General features: G+C 43.9%; 1 long non-coding RNA gene across 1 annotated transcript; it reads right to left on the reverse strand.

Moving 5' to 3' along the window:
* Positions 1–1,303: 1,303 nt before the first annotated feature.
* Positions 1,304–19,456, reverse strand: LOC310757760. Its single transcript, XR_014545458.1, has 3 exons — positions 19,396–19,456; positions 3,825–3,924; positions 1,304–1,546 (listed from the first exon to the last, which is right to left on the reverse strand). It is a non-coding gene; the product is annotated as an uncharacterized lncRNA (long non-coding RNA).
* Positions 19,457–20,306: the final 850 nt, after the last annotated feature.

A 20,306-nucleotide genomic window follows, 5' to 3' on the forward strand; every position in this document is an offset into this window, starting at 1 on the left:
CGGCAACTCGGTCCACTCCAATTAAATAAAACCAAACAAATCTAACTGAGGCAGAAACTGCACCCGCCTTCGCTTCACAAAGTAACATCTCCCCAACACCTCCTTAGCACTTTCACACACACAAACCCTCACTCTCAGCCATTCCCAGCTGCCATACTCATAAAACAGTTAGTCACCAGCCAGCCATTTGTCAAAAAGCAAACATCTGGTCTACAAACAATCCACATCAACATTAAGTTCAACATACAACCAGCTCATTCACCCACCTCCATCTGGGGCAATACAGTTTGACATGCAAATATTAACATAGCCACTCCCTCCCTATCTCCCACCCAGGTAGCATCTTACTCTGTACTGGTTCATACTGAGTGGTATTGAGCCACTTTATAACACAAAAAAACCTTATAACCCAGACTCTCATCCTTGGCAGCAAAAAACAAACAAAAAACACGATTCCAGTTACTATCCAAAAATGCACCACTCACTTTCTCCTCCTGGATACTAAAGTCAACAGTGCAAACTTCAGTAAGCCTTCAGGATGGCATCATATGTAGCCTTATAAGAAGTTTGCAACCCTGTTTATAAATGCCGACGAGTGAGTGCACACACAGGTATTCAACAAGAAAGGCAACCATTTTCTGGTATTTTGTTACATAGAGGCAAAGCTTTACAAGAAAGTTGTTAGCTTATAGTCAGATTTTCATGGTGACATGCTTTGAACAACTGTCAAAGACTAAACCCCCAGATGGGATTAATAAAACTATGCCAACCACACAGGAATGCTTATGCGATAAAATGTGGAGCTGATTGACATATGCATGCCCATCAGTTGTTGCTTCATCATCACTAGATGACTGGCAGCTGAATGTGTAATGTACCAACCATTGAAAATGGGAAATGATCTGATAGCTCTCTGGTGGATATTTCATAATGCCAGGACTCACTTGATGTTGCTGTCACTGAGTGATAAGCATGTAGTCTGTGTGAATTCACTCTCCACAGGAGAATGACGATAGTCAGAGTCAGCGCATGGTAACCTTTTCTTGTCAACAAAAAGAGAGAGACTGGAAGAGAAAGCGAGTATTCTGTTTTCAGTGGAACACAAGGTTAACTATTCAGGATTGCAATCTAGATATTTACGGTATATCATCATCAATCAAAGGTTTAAACTTTAAGCAATTGTAACTAAGGATGCCAGAGAATTCCACCAGAGGCAGAATAGGGAATGGAAATTCCCACAATTCATCTATTCATCCGAGGTCAGGAACAGAAACCACACAAGCAAAATACATGCAGTATTTCCTGTTATATTTTTTATTTTTTATTACTTCACAAATGCTGTGTAAATAATTACACTATTTTCTGCAGCATTTTTTACGTCTCTTCTATTGAAATTGATGCCTTCTCTGATGGAAAAATCCTGGCTGGATCTCAGTGTCCGGGCTGAAAGATGGGGGTCGAGACGCTCCTTTAGGTATTCTTCTTCAGCTGCTGGCAAAAAGCCATGGCATGTTCCCAGATACCAGTATTTTGATTTCAGAGAACTCTGTTTTTGGAGAAAGGAACATAACAATGACTTATCCTGAGACCATCAGCCTAAAAATGTCTTGCTAGTCAGCTTCCAAGTCCTTAAAAAGACTGAAAGTCAAACACTCATCTCCTTTGTGACTCCTGCCTGCTAAAAGAATACACTGAATCATCCAATATATTTCTTTTTTCTCCCCTTTTGTTTCAAATTTTCACTGCTTCTTTATGTTGTTGCCCCCGTCAAAATAGAGGCGACCCCAAAGCAACGTCTTGGAAGCTTTAATTTTTTCTCTCTGTTCTTGTTCCCATGGATACACTCAATTCAATTTACAAGAGCATTGGAATATTATCTGAGGATTACTGGGGCATGATACCATTTCAAAAAGAAAACACATGTCTGCCTGCTCTTGCTCCCTCATCTCCCCCATCGCAAACCCAGTAGATTTAGATGCACAGGCCGCGTTGCACCCAGGTGACCTTCTCTCACACCATATTTGTAGGACACTGCTCTCACTGTTTACACTGAAGGTCTTTCCACCCATGATTCTCTCTCATTGTCGTTGCAAACAGTTGCTAGCATGATGTGTTTAATTGCATAAGCCTAATCATTGCAATGTGGCTTTAGCAGGCTACTTATAACATCAGTGGATGTACTTCCCATGTAATATATGAAAATGTAAGGAAAACCTGGTGGATCAGCCAATGAACCATCTATTCCTGCTTCCTGTTCTCCCAGAGGCCAACCAGATCCCCTCCTGTGGTTGATGGAAACCACAGGAGGGAAAATTGCTGTTGTGCACACACACAGGCAGGAGCTGTGCACAACAGCAATCTTCCCTCCTGTAGTTTCCATTAACTGATACGATGTGATTAAAAACAACTGGCAAATAGCCCTTCCATATAAAAATTAGTTGTATGTGTTATGTATTCAGTGGTCTGTGTTTGCCTGAGCTTGTGTCTGGACTAAGGATTCTGAGCCCCTGTGTTCTGATTCGATACATGATATCCAATCACAGAACATTTCAGGATTTGGGCCTCCGCCACTGGCCCTTAAACTCTGCCTTATGATTCACAGCTTGGAAGTTTAGACAGCCAATCACGTTGGGAGTGGGAGTGGCCCAGGCCTCCAGGAATGTATATCAGCAGTTGCTTTGCCCCTGTTGTCCAGTTATGTAGTTCAATAAAGGTTCTTGCTGTTATCACTGTGTCTTGCCTCGTGGGAACCCACCTACACTTCAGTAAGATAGCCCTGAAAAGAACAAGTGTTCAACCTAGAATATATTTGTGGTGTTTGCCTGTTTGTTTGAAAAATGTCTGCACAGGGGGAGAGAAAGGGTTAATATGTAAACCAATAGGAAAGCCGGAGGCGGAGCCTACCTGTATATAAAAGGGCTTAGCCTGAGGTTTGAGTTGGTTGTTGGTGGGTAGTTGGTTGGTTTTAGTGGGTTGGTCGGTTGGTTGGGAAAGGCAGTTGGAAAAGCAGTTGGCAGGCAGTTGGAAATAGAGAGACAGTAGGTGCAGTGGGTTCTTGTGTGAGGGGAGGTAGAAGAGATAGAGACAGGATAAAATAAGACTAAGAAGGTAAAGAGTAACAACGTCTGGAATGCAGTTAAAGTTTGTTTGTGTCTGAAATAAACTACACTCTTTGTTAACTTGAGAACCTGACTGAGACTAAGTGATTTAGTGGGGAGGACCTGGTTGGTGGCAGTGGATTAGTAGTGTATGGGTCAATAGTCCATGAGATGACCAGGGGCTCCTAACAAATGCCACAATACTGCTTAGTCAACCACTGAACCATCAGTAAAAACTTAGAGAGCCTAGCTGGATCTGACCAAAGGCCCAGCTAATTCAGCCTCTTGTTCCCTAGAGAATAGTCCTCTCTTGCTGTTTCCTAGTAGCTGGTATGTAATGCCTATCAACCATATCAACTCCATATTGCTATCATGACTGGGAAGCCATAGACACACCATCCATGAATTTGTGTAAACCCCCCCTTTCCCTCACTGCCCATGACCAACTGCAAATCTTGTGGTGATGAGCAAAATAGGGTGGGCAAAGAAAGAGCGAAGTAAATCCTATGATAGACTGAGTGTCAAAACTACATGCTATTAAACTGAGAAGCCTCCCACAAGAGGCCTCCCTCATCATGACCAGCATTTTGCTAGTACATGTGCTCTGTACTGAGCAGAGAGATCATCACAGCACCTCTTTCCATGGCACGCATGCAGCACAATCTGCAGCCCAGCATTATCTAGATCTGTTTTTAAGCCTTCATTTAGCATCACTGAAGCAGGCACCTGTATTTTCCTGGGCAAATCACGGAACTATGTCAGCTCATTTCAATCTCAAAAGGTCTGCTGTATTTTCCTCCCGATTGGAAGCTGCATCTGGTACAGGCTGTGAAGGAAACATAAATAATAGAATATTTTTAAAGCTGTAGGATTTGGTGGTGGAGGAGGAATATGTGTGGCAGGGGATGTTTAGAGGAGGAGAATGGTGCTCTTGGGAGGAACACCTTGGTCCAGATCAGTAACTTAGGATGTAGCAACACCACTTCAGCTTCCTTGTTTCAATAGGTTTGTGGTGGTGGGGATAATATATAGGTCACACTTGTGGGGTAAATAGTAAAAGAATTGGCTGGATCCCTAAATCCAAAGCACAGGGCTAAACACACACTCCAGCAACAGAGAGCCCCCGGTAGAGTTTAGAAGTCACCATTTTTTTCCTAGTAGAAAAGCACTGCTCAGTTTCTCATATTCAACCATAAATTCAGTTCACCTCATTTCTTCAGCAACCTGCATTTTTTAATTTAAAAAACTCCTCAAAATACAACAGCATTTGAGTGCAAATTTCTCATAAAGAACACAATTTTGTAGGCAGCTTTGACTAATGCAAGCAATTACCCTCACTATGCATCTTTCTGTGCTATTTTGTATGCACTGCTTTGTTGGAGAATTGCATTGCAAGATTCAGAAAAGTGCCCATTTTAAATGATAACTGTGTTTTGGTTTGCATATTGGTTCAAGAAGTGTAAACTGGACAGCTTCTCATTAAAATGCAAATAAAACTGAATTTCTCCCCCAATCCCTTATTCTGAGCATTTATTTACATTAATATTCCTAGACTACTTTTCCTCTGATATGTCTTCAAAGTGGCTAGCAAAGTTTTATAAAATCCACAGTCAAGCTATCAAACTATCAACAAATGAGGACACTACAGGGGGAAAACAGTTTGCACAACAAACCACAGAAACAAATCCATCAATACCAAAGACCCAGCTAAATAAAACTGTTTCTTCCAGGAAAACTGGCAATTGAGGCATGACTCAAGAGTGATGCCACTTCCGAAGCCACCATTTCTTTTCCTCCTCAGCATATACAATTGCTTAGACATCCTTGTCAAATGCAGTATCCTTCATACTCCCTCACTCATTCTGAGGCTCTGTGGCGTACCACTTTCCAGGAATGATAAAACTTGTGCTAAAATAAGGAGGACTTAACAACAGGAATCATTTGTAGTGTGAGGACAAAACAAAAAGTGGTTCTGGTGAATGTTCTGACAGGAATAGAATTCAATGTTATGACCTTGAGGAAGTAGAGGCCCGACGAAATACAACCGGTAGGACAGCACATTTCTTCAACCAGTACTATAAGCCAGAATTTCTGAGATCCCTTGCCCCGTTGCTTTAGCAAGTCCCCCTCTGCACACGATAAACCCATGATATGGATGAAACCTGTACTAGCCAGCCAGGCATTGCTCACCTGACTTCCCAACACCAAGTGCCCCTGCCAGACCCTGAGAGGAGGAGGGATGAGGCCACCCTGCTCTTGCTCAACCCCCATGGACTTCAACTGAGTAAAGCTTTCCCAAGAAGCTTCCAGCTTTTCTGTCCTGAAGGTTCGCTGCACGTGTTGGAACTTTCTTTTGTTGTCTTTCCAGACCAACCTGCATTGCATACATGTATCACAGAATCCTGGGAACCTCAGCTTGCCCCTCACAGATTTACAATTCCAAGCACCCTTATCTAACTACAGTTCCCAGGATTCTTTGGGCCAAGCCATGTGTTTCTAAAAATTTATTTATATTTTATTAAGATACTTTCAGTCATGGAAAATTACCGTAAGTGCTTTAAATGTATGGTGTATGTGCAGCCCACGATTTCATCTCTAGCTTGTCTGTCACAGTGGAGACCTGTCAGCTTTTCTTTGTTTATTTCTCCAAAGGACATCAGTGCTCATTGTTCCCCAGCCAGATGAGGCTGATGCACATGATGAGTCAGTCTGTTTCTCCTGCCTTCCCGAAGCCAAGCTGGAAACTCAGTGGGAAAAGTTCGGCTCCAGTTTAACATAATCTAAACCCTCTGAGGAAGCTTTAATGTCACTATCTTCTCAGAATGGCAGTTAAGGATCTTTCATCAGCTTCAAGTGTTTTAACACCATAAATGTTTACACCAAGTTCTTACTCAGTCACTACATATTCTATCACTTACGAACGTGGATCATATCCACTGAAAGTGTTAGAAACATGCTATAAATACTTAAAAGTCACTTGGGGCTAGGATTGTACAGATGAATCTATTTCTGGTCCTCGACAATTTTGTTAGTAAGTCCATTTAACCATCTTTCTACAAATCCGCATATTTTTTAAAAATCGTATTTAAATACAGATTGAAATACATACTAAAATATTTGTTTCACCACACACACACATGCATACATACATTAGAAGACAGAATCGGGATTCAAGATGACCTTAACAAATTGGAGAACTGGGCCCAAGATAACAAAATGAATTTCAGTAGGGACGAATGTATGATTCTACACTTAGATAGGAAGAATCAGATGCATAAATATAAGATGGGGGACACCTGGCTTACTAGCAGTACATGTGAAAAGGATCTAGGGGACGTGGTGGACCACAAGCTTAACATGAGTCAACAGTCAAAACAAAAAAAAAATTTCCTTCCAGTACATGCACACTTCTTCAGATACCCGAAAAGTATGCACACGAAAGCTCATACCAAGAACTAACTTAGTTGGTCTTTAAGGTGCTACTGGAAGGAAAAAAATTTTTTTTGTTTTGACTATGGCAGACCAACACGGCTACCTATCTGTAAATGAGTCAACAGTGTGATGCAGCACCAAAAAAAAGCTAACGTTATTCTAGGCTGCATCAACAGAAGTCTAGCGTCCAAGAGCAGTAATAGTACCACTTTATTCTGCCTTGGTCAGACCACACCTGTGTCCAGTTTTGGGTGCCACAATTTAAGTAGGATGTTGACAAGATGGAATGTGTGCAGAAGATGGCAACCAAGATGATTAAGGGTCTGGAAACTTATGAGGAACAGTTGAAGGAGCTGGGTATGTTTGATCTACAAAAGAGGAGACAGAGGAGATGTGATAGACATCTTCAAATATCTCAAGGGAAAATATTCCCTCAAGGGAAGAGGGAACAAGCTTGTTTTCTCCTGCTCTTGAGGGTAGGACTCAAATCAAACCAATGGCTTCAAGCTAGAAGAAAGGAGATTCTGACTAAACATCAGGAAAAACATTCTGACAGAGCTGTTTGACAGTGGAACAGACTTCCTTGGAAGGTGGTCAACTCTCCTTTTTTGGAGGTTTTCAAGCAGAGGTTGGATGGTCATCTGTCATGGATGCAGATAAAATCGCTCAGATTCGGGAAGAAGTAGACTCCACCGTGGGAGCAGGGCCAGGGCGGGAGAGTGCTAGAGTCCTGTCTAGTCAAGTTGTGTGGGATCAATTCCAATCTGTTATCTCCGAGGATGTGGACAGGCTGCTTGGACGAGTGAAGCCAACCACCTGTCTCCTGGATCCTTGCCCATCCTGGCTTATAAAAGCTAGCCGGGAAGGACTGGGCGATGGGCTTCGTGGGGTGGTGAATGCTTCCCTCCATGAGGGAGCCTTCCCAGACCCACTGAAAGAGGCGGTTATTAAACTGCTTCTTAAAAAAACATCTTTAGATGTGGCCACGATGGCCAATTATCGCCCAGTCTCAAATCTCCCATTCTTGGGCAAGGTGATTGAGCGAGTGGTTGCTGAACAACTCCAGGCACGCCTGGAAGAAGCGGACCATTTGGATCCCTTCCAGTCGGGATTCAGGCCTCATCATGGGACTGAAACTGCCTTGGTCGCACTGGTTGATGATCTCCGGCGGGCTAGGGACAAAGGTGAGAGCTGTTTCCTAGTTCTGCTGGATCTTTCAGCGGCGTTTGATACCATCGACCATAACATCCTTCTGGACCGTCTTGAGGGGCTGGGAGCTGGGGGCACTGTCATACAGTGGTTCCGCTCCTTCCTCCTGGGCCGTGTTCAGAAAGTGGTGGTGGGGGATGAGTGTTCAGACCCCTGGGCTCTCACTTGTGGGTTGCCTCAGGGTTCTGTCCTCTCCCCCATGCTTTTCAACATTTACATGCAGCCACTGGGAGAGATCATCAGGAGGTTTGGGCTGGGTGTTCATCAGTATGCGGATGATACCCAGCTCTACCTCTCTTTTAAATCAGAACCAGTGAAGGCGGTGAAGGTCCTGTGTGAGTGTCTGGAAGCGGTTGGAGGATGGATGGCGGCTAACAGATTGAGGTTGAATCCTGACAAGACAGAAGTACTGTTTTGGGGGGACAGGAGGCGGGCAGGTGTGGAGGATTCCCTGGTCCTGAATGGGGTAACTGTGCCCCTGAAGGACCAGGTGCGCAGCCTGGGAGTCATTTTGGACTCACAGCTGTCCATGGAGGCACAGGTCAAATCTGTATCCAGGGCAGCTGTTTACCAGCTCCATCTGATACGTAGGCTGAGACCCTATCTGCCTGCAGACTGTCTCGCCAGAGTGGTACATGCTCTGGTTATCTCCCGCTTGGACTACTGCAATGCACTCTACGTGGGGCTACCTTTGAAGGTGACCCGGAAACTACAACTAATCCAGAATGCGGCAGCTAGACTGGTGACTGGGAGCGGCCGCCGAGACCATATAACACCAGTCTTGAAAGACCTACATTGGCTCCCAGTACGTTTCTGAGCACAATTCAAAGTGTTGGTGCTGACCTTTAAAGCCCTAAATGGCCTCGGTCCAGTATATCTGAAGGAGCGTCTCCTCCCCCATCGTTCTGCCCGGACACTGAGGTTCTGCCTGGACACTGAGGTCCAGCTCCGAGGGCCTTCTGGCGGTTCCCTCACTGCGAGAGGCCAAGTTACAGGGAACCAGACAGAAGGCCTTCTCAGTAGTGGTGCCCGCCCTGTGGAACGCCCTCCCATCAGATGTCAAAGCGATAAACACCTACCTGACATTCAGAAGACATCTGAAGGCAGCCTTGTTCAGGGAAGTTTTTAATATGTGACATTTTAGTGTATCTTTCATCTTTGTTGGAAGCTGCCCAGAGTGGCTGGGGAAACCCAGCCAGATGGGCGGGGTACAATAATATATTATTATTATTATTATTATTATTATTATTATTATTATGCTTTAGTTGAGATTCCCGCATTCCAGCGGGTTGAACTGAGTGACCCAAGAGAGTGCAAAATTTGTCAGTTTGCTTTAGAACATGGGGCAGATTTCTTGGGTCTATGTTAGCTATCCCTGAATGCTCTGGGATGAGTTAAATGTGCAGTCCTGTGGAATGGGAGTCTTTTTCTGCTACAAATCTATTAGCCTAGGCACTTTGGAATGCTTCCTAAGGGCACAGTCTAATGTTTTATTTATTTTATTTCCTTATAAAGAAGGGCTCAGAAATAAGGGCCATAACATACAAAAAGATTAAAAATACACACAATAATGAAACAGAGCAGCAGGCCAAGAGAGAAAAACAAGTTAAGATAGTGGGGAGGGGAATCATTAAAGCCCCATTATAAAGCTTCCCAAGAGAGCATCGAAGGCTGGGTGGTAAAGTCAGGCATTAAAAATCTTTTCAGAAAGAAAAGCTTTAAGCTCACTGCAGAAAGGCAATAAGGAGGGGGCAAAGAGGCCTCCTTGGGAAGGCAGTTCCAGAATCTGGGTGCAGCAACGGGAAGGTGCCAATTCCTTCTTCCCATCAAATGTGAGCTTGTAACTGAGAGGAGGTGTCCTTTAACTATTTTATTATTTCCTGATGTGTGGGCAGATTCATTGGAGAAGAGGCGGTGCTTCAGATGCCCTAGCCCTGAGCTGCATAGTGCTTTAAATGTCATTTTAACTGCATACTGGGGTAATAAGGTATGTACAGGGGGGAAATCACATGTGTTGCTGGGAGTTCTTTCACAATATGTATCAAAGTGCATCTGTTTAATTTCAATGAGACTGACATAGTTTGATTTTGTTATTGATATCTGCATTTTTCTTTCTCACCCTTTCTTCCTCTCTCTCATTCTATTTTGTGGTCATTTCAATGACGATGATTATATTAAGACTGTACGATCACTTTGCAGTGTTCAAAATTTCAAACATTTTTTTTTTTTTATTGCTGGTGTGGAAAAAGTTCAAGAGCTAAAGAAATATATTCACCCACACCAAATCAAAAGCTAAACTTTGAATTGTGCCCAGAAAAAACAGGAACACCAACTAATGCACACGCGTGAAAACATACATACTAGTGCAAAATGTAAGCTAACCAGGCAACCTTTTCATAGGCAAGATTCAAGATTCACAGGATAACCCAAAGCAGACATGGGGTTTTTCTCTCAGTTTCTCTTCCCTACCATTTGTGGCTTTGATTCCTGCTGTGAACAGATTCTGAAGCTCTGAGTTAACTAAAACTGTCTGTCTTTCCTACATACATCTCTTTCTGGCACAGTGAATGACAGAGGCATTGTCTAAGAACCATCCACCAGTTTATATTTAGCAGGGTTTTTTTCTGATTAAGTTTTGTCGCAAAGGAACAAATTGTGTTGCTCATCAGCATGTGCTCTACCTCCCCTACAAAAAAAACACATTTTAAACAAAGGAGGTATAAGTGCTGTAATTACATAACTTGCAAATAATCAAATCACATCAAACTATTAGCAAAAACAATTAGTGCTAAATTACAGAAGTTTGACAATTAGTGACAGGTGCAAATTCTTTGGCATCCACCCCCTTTCACTTATAATTGTCCTCCTCCATGTTACACTGTGTTCTCCTTTGTCTGCAGAGGGACTGAAATGTCGAAGTGCATCTCTAAGTAATGGGTATTGCTTATTCCTGGGGAATTGTGGGAATTGTAGTTTTGTGCAGGGTAAGGAGCCTAAGGGTTTCTGATACAGAGTTCTGAGCATTTCACCAGACTATAATTTGCAGCTTTGGGTGATGTGAAACTGAAATGGCATAAGACAAGTGTGTGTAGATGTTCTGTATCACAGAGGTGAGCAGAAGGCACATGACTCCCACCTGTCTTCCATATTTTACTGGTGAAACAAAGAAAACTTTGTGTAGCTAGCATATCGCCCAAGTGTCCTGATTTTCCAGCAACAGTTCAGCAACCCAAAACAGACATGGGATTTTTCTCTCTGTTTCTCTTCCCTATACCATTTCTGGCTTTGATTCCTGCTGTGAACAGACTCTAAAGCTCTAAGTTGACTAAAACTGTCTGTCTTTCATACTGTACATCGGGGAGACTGGGCAGGTGGGATGTTGGGGGGGATCCCGCTTTGCCCTCCTGAAATGTTGGAGGGTGTGACACAGCAGGCTGCCTTCATATTATTTCTTCAGAGGACGGCACCTTGTTCAGTCAATTCCATCCCATGTATAATGAATGGAAAGGGGCATAGCTCCCCCCACTGCAAACCTCTGTGCAGGAGCCTGCTTTCTGGGTATAAACAGTGCAGAGAGAGCACTTTGGAACCTGTGCACAGAACCTAGTGCATGCAGTATGAGGGCGGAGGCAGCAGGAATGAGCTCAAGCCACTGATCCAAACCCTTTGGAATGTTCATTGTCCAGGGAATTTGCTGGCTATTAAACTATGTTTCACTTCATACAAAATAACATTTACTCCCTTGGTTTTTTCTATTGCTCCATCTGTTTGCCTGTTGTATATCTTGCCACATATGCAGAGCCTTCCATAAGTAAATCTGAAAAATCTGCCAAGGCAACTATGAGAGAGATATTGCCCATTGGATATCACAAATAATGTTCCTTGCAGTTCCTGTTACTATTCCTATCAAGACTTGTCAGGGGGAAAGCGAGAGCAGAGAATGAGAGAACAGACAGAAAGGCCAACACTGACTTAGAAAACTAAGATCTGCTTGCCTGACAAAACTAACACATCATTTTAAACCCAATGTCATCTCTTAGCCCCAGATCAATAGCAACCAACATGGTAGAAGCATATTTGAGGACTAGAAAAGAACCCATGGTAGAAAGGCAGCCTGCAACCCCCTTTCCACAAAAGTGGATAGATTTGCTCATGCGCTAACCTAAAGTGTAACGTGTCTGCTGATTTGGGACACTGGTTTGTTGAATGCGCAAATGTTTCAAGCAGCTGCTTCTCTATATTTGATTAAAAGTTTACAATTACCCGAGTTTGTTCTTAAGCAGTTGCCATGGAGTACAGCTTGCTTTTCCAACTGTCCCGGTGTCTGATTTGGGTGTTGTTTTTATACAAGTGTGTTCTACATTGCCCTGGTAAGCCAACAGCATCTGTTGGCATCTGTGCACACACAGAAGCATCCGTCCGTAGCTGATGTCAAGTTGTAATACATCCACAATGTAAGGCAGTAATGTTTGTTAAATAAAGCGAGTCACAGACTAAGAAGGAATAAAAACATTCTTCCTCCAAGCCCTGAGAGGGATGCAGCTAATGACGTACAAAGGGGAAATTAAGCAACAAAAATGTCCTTTCCGGTCTGACTCTCCAAAATAGAACTAGAAACCATGGAGCAGATTTGTAGACAGGTTTGAAAGACAGTAACTTGCCTGAGGCTACTTAATTTGTAGTGCAGCTGGGATTTGAACTCACATCCAAATTAACAACATTTCCATCAAATCACAGTGAAAGGACTAAACAGGTGTATAAAAGAAGATGAAAGATAAATTTAGCAGATGTCAGGAGAGTAATCTGCTCAGGCTAAGCTTGTTTACAGCTGTAATGATGCAGGGTGAATATTCAAATGAGTCTGAGAAACACTGGCCTGTGAGCGCTCCAGTTGGAGAACAGCCTTTACCAAAGGTGTCATGGGCTTTGAAGACACTCGAACTCAGGACACAAGGGAGAAACGTTCTAGGAGGAAGGCACGCTTGGCAAATCCACACCGTGATCAGCTCCCACCTGGAAACCAATGTCCCCACTGTGGAAGGACATGTGGATCCAGAATTGGCCTCCATAGTCACTTACGGACTCATTGTTAAAACCGTGTTTATGGAAGACAATCTTACTCAGCTATGAGTGATCACCAAAGAAGAATCCAAATGAGTAAGATTGAATGCCCAAAGTTAATCATTTGCAGTTTCACACAAGCCCTGCTAAGGTTTTTTGTCTTCACACATTCTCCATTGTGCAAGGCTGGTCCTGAGAGCCCAGCCCTGCCACCCTCCTTGGCTTGGGGCTGACCTTCTGCTGTGGAGAGGCTCTCTCCCTGCATATTGAGGGTTCATGGTGAGCAGTCTCCCCAGCTGTGAAAATTCAGCTCCACCACATGATATTCCACTGCCACCTGGCTTGTGTGGTAGAGCCAAAACAGCAGCAGCTACCTACCAGCAGCAGCAAGTTACACAACAGAGAGACAGAGTAAAATGGCACCATTTGATAGTTTGGTATTGAGCTGGAAGCTCCCTGATGGCAGGTAAGACTATAGGTCTATCCAGCCCAACATTATTTTTAAAGGGTGCAAAGGTTTATTTCATTGCATGGTCTAAATTCTTTTTTTTCAGAATAGCCTGTCACTGAACAAATACCCTCTTATCCTTCTGCAAAGGTGCTGCTTTGCTGCACTGAGCTGGCAACATATCTTGAATATTAGGATTTGAATGGATCTCTACACTTCAAACATCCCATGGATTATTTTTGCTGAAAAGGGATTCGGAGGAAAGCTTATTTTATGTTCTCTAAATGATACAAATTGCCTACAAATGGTGTCGAGTTTTTTTGGGGGGGCACTATGTGAAGGGATTTCTACTAATCCTCAATAATTTTTCTGGCAAATTAGATCAAAGGCTTTTGTAAGTCCTTTAATGAAATGGCAACACTATGTAACGTTTCCATGGCTTGGGACTGCAATCTATTATAGCTGTGGAGAGCACCACATTGTCTATCTCTGGACTAACTACTCTATTCCGAACTTAAAAATGGAAAGCATAATGTCAGGGGACTGCCATCAAGGGAGGGGGGAGAGGTAGGAATGTACAGACAGCCTCCCCCTTTGTTGAGCAGCTGCACCCCGTCAGAGTCTGGTGAAGGCAAGAGCTCCGGAGAAACAGATGGAGAGAAGGGGGCGTGCTGCAAAGGCTCACTCAGGCTGAGATGAGCCACGACACCGCTCCTAAGGAGTTTGAAGGAATTCCATCGCATAGGTTTTGCCAGCAAATTAAACGTAAGGAAAAGAGGTGGAGAGGGGGTTTTCCTGGGCTTTTGTGCTGGAGGGCAAACCGGAAGAAACCACTTCTGGAAATCTGCTAGTGATTGAGGCAGACATGGATTTTGGACTTCTGCGCTGTACATAGTTTTTGCACTCAATAAAACCTGTAAAAGACAGGTTGGAGTCCTGGCTGTTATATTCGTGAGCAACCACATACATTCCTCACACGTAATGCTGGTGGTCAACAAAAGAGGTTTAAAGACTCTCTCAAGGCAAATCTTAAAAAATGTAGTATAAACATAGACAAGTGGGAAACACTGGCTTGTGAGCGCTCCAGTTGGAGAACAGCCTTGACCAAAGTTGTCATGGACTTTGAAGATGCTCAAACTCAGGACGAAAGGGAGAAATGAGCTAAGAAGAAGGCACTCTCACCATGATCAACTCCCACCCGGAAACGTATGCCCCCACTGTGGAAGGATGTGTGGATCCAGAATTGTCCTCCACAGTCACCTATGGACACACCGTTAAGACTGTGTTCATGGGAGACAATTTTACTCAGCTATGAGTGATCGCCAAGGAAGAAGAATGCCACAATATAACGTATTTTTCGCCCCATAGGACGCACCACCCTATAGGACGCACCAATTTTTTTGGGGGGGGGGGAATAAAGAAAAAATTATCCCCCCCCCAGGCACGGGGCTGGCGCGGGGGAAGCCCGAGCTTCCCCCGACCCCAGCCCCCAGAACAGCCTGCTAGCCGCAAGCCTAGGGAGCCGCGCCGGTCTCCCCAGGCTTGCGGAGAGCTGTGCGAAGCCCGGGCGTGCTCTTCAGCGCGCCCGAGGCTTCGGAATACAGGCAGCTCTGTGCAACCTTTGGGAGACCAGCGCGGCTTCGCGCAGAGCTCCCGAGGGTTGCGCAGAGCTGCGCGAAGCCCGGGAGTGCAGGCAGCTCCGCGCAACCCTCGGGAGTCGGGTGCGGCTTCGCGCCGGGCTCCGGAGGGTTGCGCAGAGCTTTCTGAAGCCTGGAGAGCGAGAGGGGTCGGTGCGCACCGACCCCTCTCGCTCTCCAGGCTTCAGCGAAAGCCTGTATTCGCCCCATAGGACGCACACACATTTCCCCTTCATTTTTGGAGGGGAAAAGTGCGTCCTATAGGGCGAAAAATACGGTATTTGTTAGTCTTTGTTGTAACTGAGGAGGAGAAAGAAGACAAAAGAGTTAACAAATCATTGGGTGAAGGTTTTAAAGGATGGGATTTAAAATTATTACGCTGGGCAATCTACTGCCACAGTGGAGAGGTGAAGATGAAAGAAAAACACGAAACAATTATGCAGATATCCATAAACAGCATTTATTAATATCTGGAGAATGTGAAACTCCTTGAACCTGACAACAAGATAATAAAGATTGAATGCTCTGTGGATGCTATGATAATGATGAGTCACTGTATGAATGTTGCTTCTGAAATATTGACAAGATGTGAACACTATTCCAGAAAGTGCCCCTTTGTGTAGGAAAATTCACGCAGATTAAAATTCTGGTGTATCTGCCTTGAATTAATCTATTTCAGTTCTTGGGTGGCACACAAAGCTGTTTACTAAGAGCCATTGTGTCTGCAAAACTCCTGTGGTTCTCTCAGGCTCTAACAGGATTTGACTTGGAAGAAATCATAGCCAGAGTATATTTACTCCACTTGCGGGGGAGGGGGGGCAGTGGCACAAGCTGCATAAAATACTTAGTAGGTCTCAGCATGGGACGGCAAAGGATTGTGTTGCATCTCTAACTGGACTCTGAAAATGATGATGAAGTGATGCTTCCCTTTAAAAGATCAGGCAGCTGAGATGAAAAAGCTTTTCCTCATCACACATCCAAAGAGCAAACAGGTGGCTCATTAAAAAAAAAAAAAAGCGCTTTCAGGATGATCACGGCTTGTTTGTTTAATTCTCTGCACTAGAGACAGGCCATCAGGAAGAAGCATGCATTCTACCCCCATTTTGAATGAGGCTCTTGGTGGCATTTCTTAGTGGGAGTTCTCCCTCTCGCTAACCACCTGCTTCATTGCTTGCAAGTTGCCTTTTATCCCCAGTCCTCCTGTGAGAAGGCCTCTTGTCCACTCTTGCCATGGCCAGCTCATGTAAGTCCCTTAGAGCTATATGCTCAGGTTACTTCACGTGTTTGTGTATGTAAATAACACACGTGCACAAAGAGAGACCGCTGTGAACTGGGATGCACATGCAACTTCTTATATGTACAGCCCAGTTCACAGTAGTGTTGCTGGCAGACATTTCTCTGGCTTCTTCTTTGCCAGGAAGTGATGGAGAATATGGCTTCCAGCTCACACTTGTTTCCCTCCATCTGATCATTTACCTGGGTATGTAATCATGTGAAGAAACTTATCAGTATGATCTGACCTTTAAGTCTATATCCTTCTACTGCATCCCTTGAGAACAGCTCTCTGTTCAGATCATGTATTTTAGTGAGAAGAAGGAAAACACACTGGCTCTGAAATGTGGCTGATTGCACAAATTCTATCTTTGCCTTTTATCCATAAGGACCTAAGAAGAGCCCTGCTGGATCAGGCCAATGGCCCATCTGTTCCAGCATCCTGTTCTCACAGTGGCCATGTCAGTGTTTGAAAAAGAAAAGGTTCTGACCTCCTTTTTACTCCTTTGCTTAGTCCTCAGACCTTAAAAAGGTAAAGGGACCCCTGACCATTAGATCCAGTTGTGACCGACTCTGGGGTTGCGGTGCTCATCTCGCTTTATTGGCCGAAGGAGCCACTTCTGGCAAACCAGAGCAGCACACGGAAACACTGTTTACCTTCCCGCCGGAGCGGTACCTATTTATCTACTTGTACTTTGACATGCTTTTGAACTGCTAGGTTAGCAGGAGCAGGGACCGAGCAACAGGAGCTCACCCCGTTGCGGGGATTCGAACTGCCGACCTTCTGATCAGCAAGTCCTAGGCTCTGTGGCTTAACCCATAGCGCCACCCATGTCCCAACTAAGGTCCCTCAGACCTTAGTTGGCACAAAAGAGTCTTTGAGAAAGAGTATTCTTGCAGAGTGTTGCTGCTTTTATTCTTAAAAAATCTTCTTCTCCAACCACGACCAACAGCTTTTACACACACCAAACGCAACCAGCTTTCTACCATCCAACCAACCCACACCCAACACTAACATTGACCACTCTATATATACAGGTACAATTTGGTGAAAGGTTGCATGAGTCATTGTAGGCCGCTGACTCATGCTGACTTAGTTCTTTTAGCATTAAAAAAACAGCGGCCAATTTTTAGCCGTGACAAGCCACCCAGATGCCTGTGGGAAACCACAAGCACAGCCTGAATGACAAATAATGTCCATAAGGTAAGTAGCCAAATGAGCATTGCTGTACTAATTATACACTGCAAATATTAAACTAGTATTTGTATCACAACACAATGTGTATCACACAACTTTTTTGTATTCGCACAGTGTTCACTTATGAAAATACACAAATAGGACAAGTCTGCACTTTCATAATGTCGAAGTGCAGAAATGGGTGTTTGGATAGAGTTGGAAAAACTTGCAAATGCTCAGCTTACAGCATATGTTCTGTGATTCAGAATTGTGTGTGCATTGAATGCATGTTAAGGATGACATAAAACAATTTTCATCCCACTCCTCATGATATTTATGCTGTTAAAAGTTTCAGCTGCTGATATCTGCTCCCCCACCCAGCTGCAACTGAAGGCGTAAGAGCAAGCCAGGCTAAGCTGTTTTGTCTGCTAGCTCTAGCAGCTGCTCTTATAGTATGTCTTTAGCAAGTCAAGATTTGTGCAAAGAGGAGTTTTTGGGTCTTCTGGATAACAATGTACTCTCCTGCACAATCTGAAAACTGTGACTTCAGCTGGATGCTAGAACAGGCTAAATATAGCTCATACGCTGTATGTGAAACTGCACATCTGCCTATGCATCCTTCCTACATTTTAGCACATCTGAGACTCAAGCCAGAATGCTGCTGGTCTACAGGCATAACCAGGGAGACTAAAGGCAGCCTCCCCCTGGCCAAGCCAGCAGGATTTGTGCTATAATGATCTCATTGAAGGTCATTTGTGACTTGCTTAAAGGCCATCCAATTTGAAGTCCATGCGTATTAGCAGGACAGTGAGCAATCCTTGAAAATTAGCCATCACTCAACTGGCACAAACTCTAGTTGGACACACAAGGGGCAATCACAGTGAGCGATGAATTTCAACAGGATGTTCCAAAGCAATCTGGGCCCCTGTACGGAAGCAGGATGCAGGTGCCTGGACCCCTGAAGAGCTCAGGAAGGGCTGTGCGTAGCTATGCACAGGGGGGCCAGCTGTCCACCTACAGATACAAAGAAGTAATTACTCGCAAATGGCACAATAATTAGCACAAATATCAAGATCTGACAGTGTTTCCGGAATCCTTCCCAACTCCAGTGGATGGATCACTATGTAAATGCTACCAAATTGTTGATTCAAGGTCTAGTGGGAGTTTTCCCTCCTCATGATGGAAAGGAAAGAGAACTAGGGAGAAGACTTGTCTGAACCAAACTCCACCAGAAATCCAAATCTCCAGCAGTTTCCCAGCAGCATTTATTTTTATTTGGTTTGTCCAGCACCTGATATCAGTCAACAACAAGTGCCAAAAGCCCACACAAAAGCTGTTTCCTTCATAGCCAGCCAAGGAGCGAGATAAAAGTTTTTCTTTTTTAATAACTACATTTTATTTTCCTTTTTTCTCTCTCCTGAAAAGGTACACAAGGTTTTCACTTCAAAGTACAGAAATCTTAACTACACCGAGAGCTGGTGATCATATTGCATTATTAAGGGAAAGGGAAAGAGCAGGTCAGACTTGCAAAGAGCTGCACATATGAATTAAGAATCCCTTGGCTACTTGGTGGATAAGTTGTTTGAAAGGTCTGGTCTCCACTTGAGATTTATTGTGTTTCAGAAAGAGAGAGCAGCATGGATCAAAGCACTGTGACTTTTCACAGAAGAAAATAGCATGATCATGGAAGGAACAGATTTTCCTGACTTCCCTTTAGTAGTCTTTCACAGTAAACTCACACTAGCATTTATAAGAACCAATTATCAAATCCAGAAGTGCACCTTGCCCACAACAGTGGCCTGTAAGATAATACTTAGCAATATATAGAGCTTGCAGTTGTTCTAAGCATTACATGTCTATTATTATAGTTGCATGACGACCCTGTGAGGTAGGGGTGGAGAACCTCAGGCTCAGGGACCAAATGTGGCCCTCCAGTTTTCTCTGGCTGGCCCTCAGGACTCTCCCAGGCCACACAAACCGTGGGTCCTGCTCTATGGGCTCCCTGAGTGCTTTTGCATAGCTGGAATGTTCCCTTGAGCTTTGATCATTCCTCTTGCTTACCTGGATGTAGAGGGGCCAGGGGTGTAGAAGCTTCAGATTTCAGAAACCTCATGTTGCCTACTATAGAAAGGGAAGAGCTGCAGCTATTGCTCCACCCACTTTTGCTTCTGGTCCTGCCCACCATTGGCAAGTGTTCTCTGGAATATTGCCCATGGGGGAATGTGGCCCTCAGACTGAAAAAGGATCCCTGCCCGGCCTGCTGGTAAGATGTTGTTGTTGGAAAAAATACATTGAAGTCACTTGTAAGCTGCCTTGAAAGGATTCATAGTGTGAATGATATAAATCCCTGTAATAAATAAGTAATAATATGCTGTGTATATTATCTACAAGGCCTGAAAGAGAGCATTTGCAAGCATGGTTGGCTTGCATCAAGTAGAGTGGTACCTCAGTTTTCAAACGTCTCCATTGACAAACCTTTCAGTTTTCGAACACTGTAAACCCAGAAGTAAATGCTTCCGTTTTTGCACGCACTTTGGAAGTCAAACGGCTTCCGTTGAGTGTATATGTTATTTTTCTCAATTTTCTCTATTAAATTTGCAAATCGCCCTTTGCGCCTTGGTTGTTAAACATTTTGGAACTTCAACGGTCTTCCGGAATGGATTACATTCAAAAACCGAGGTACCACTGTAATTGTTTCATTACTGACTGGAATAAGCAAAATCCATCTTCCCAACCTTCTCCATACAAATGACGATTTCTGTTTTGGGAATTGCTGTGAAAAACAGAAGAGAAATGCATGTCTTCTAATCTCACTGTAATGAAAGCTTTTATTAAGATAAGGGGGTGAGGGGACGACTGGCTGTGATCTTGGCTGTGATTTGCAGGATTGGAAAAACACAGACCATTCTCTAAAAATATCCAGTGATTGTTTGAAAACTGGTGAGTATCTACATTGAGTTTCTGCCAACGTA

Source organism: Podarcis filfolensis, assembly GCF_964270895.1.
Source record: "Podarcis filfolensis genome assembly, chromosome: 1".
In the NCBI taxonomy this organism is placed as follows: domain Eukaryota; kingdom Metazoa; phylum Chordata; class Lepidosauria; order Squamata; family Lacertidae; genus Podarcis; species Podarcis filfolensis.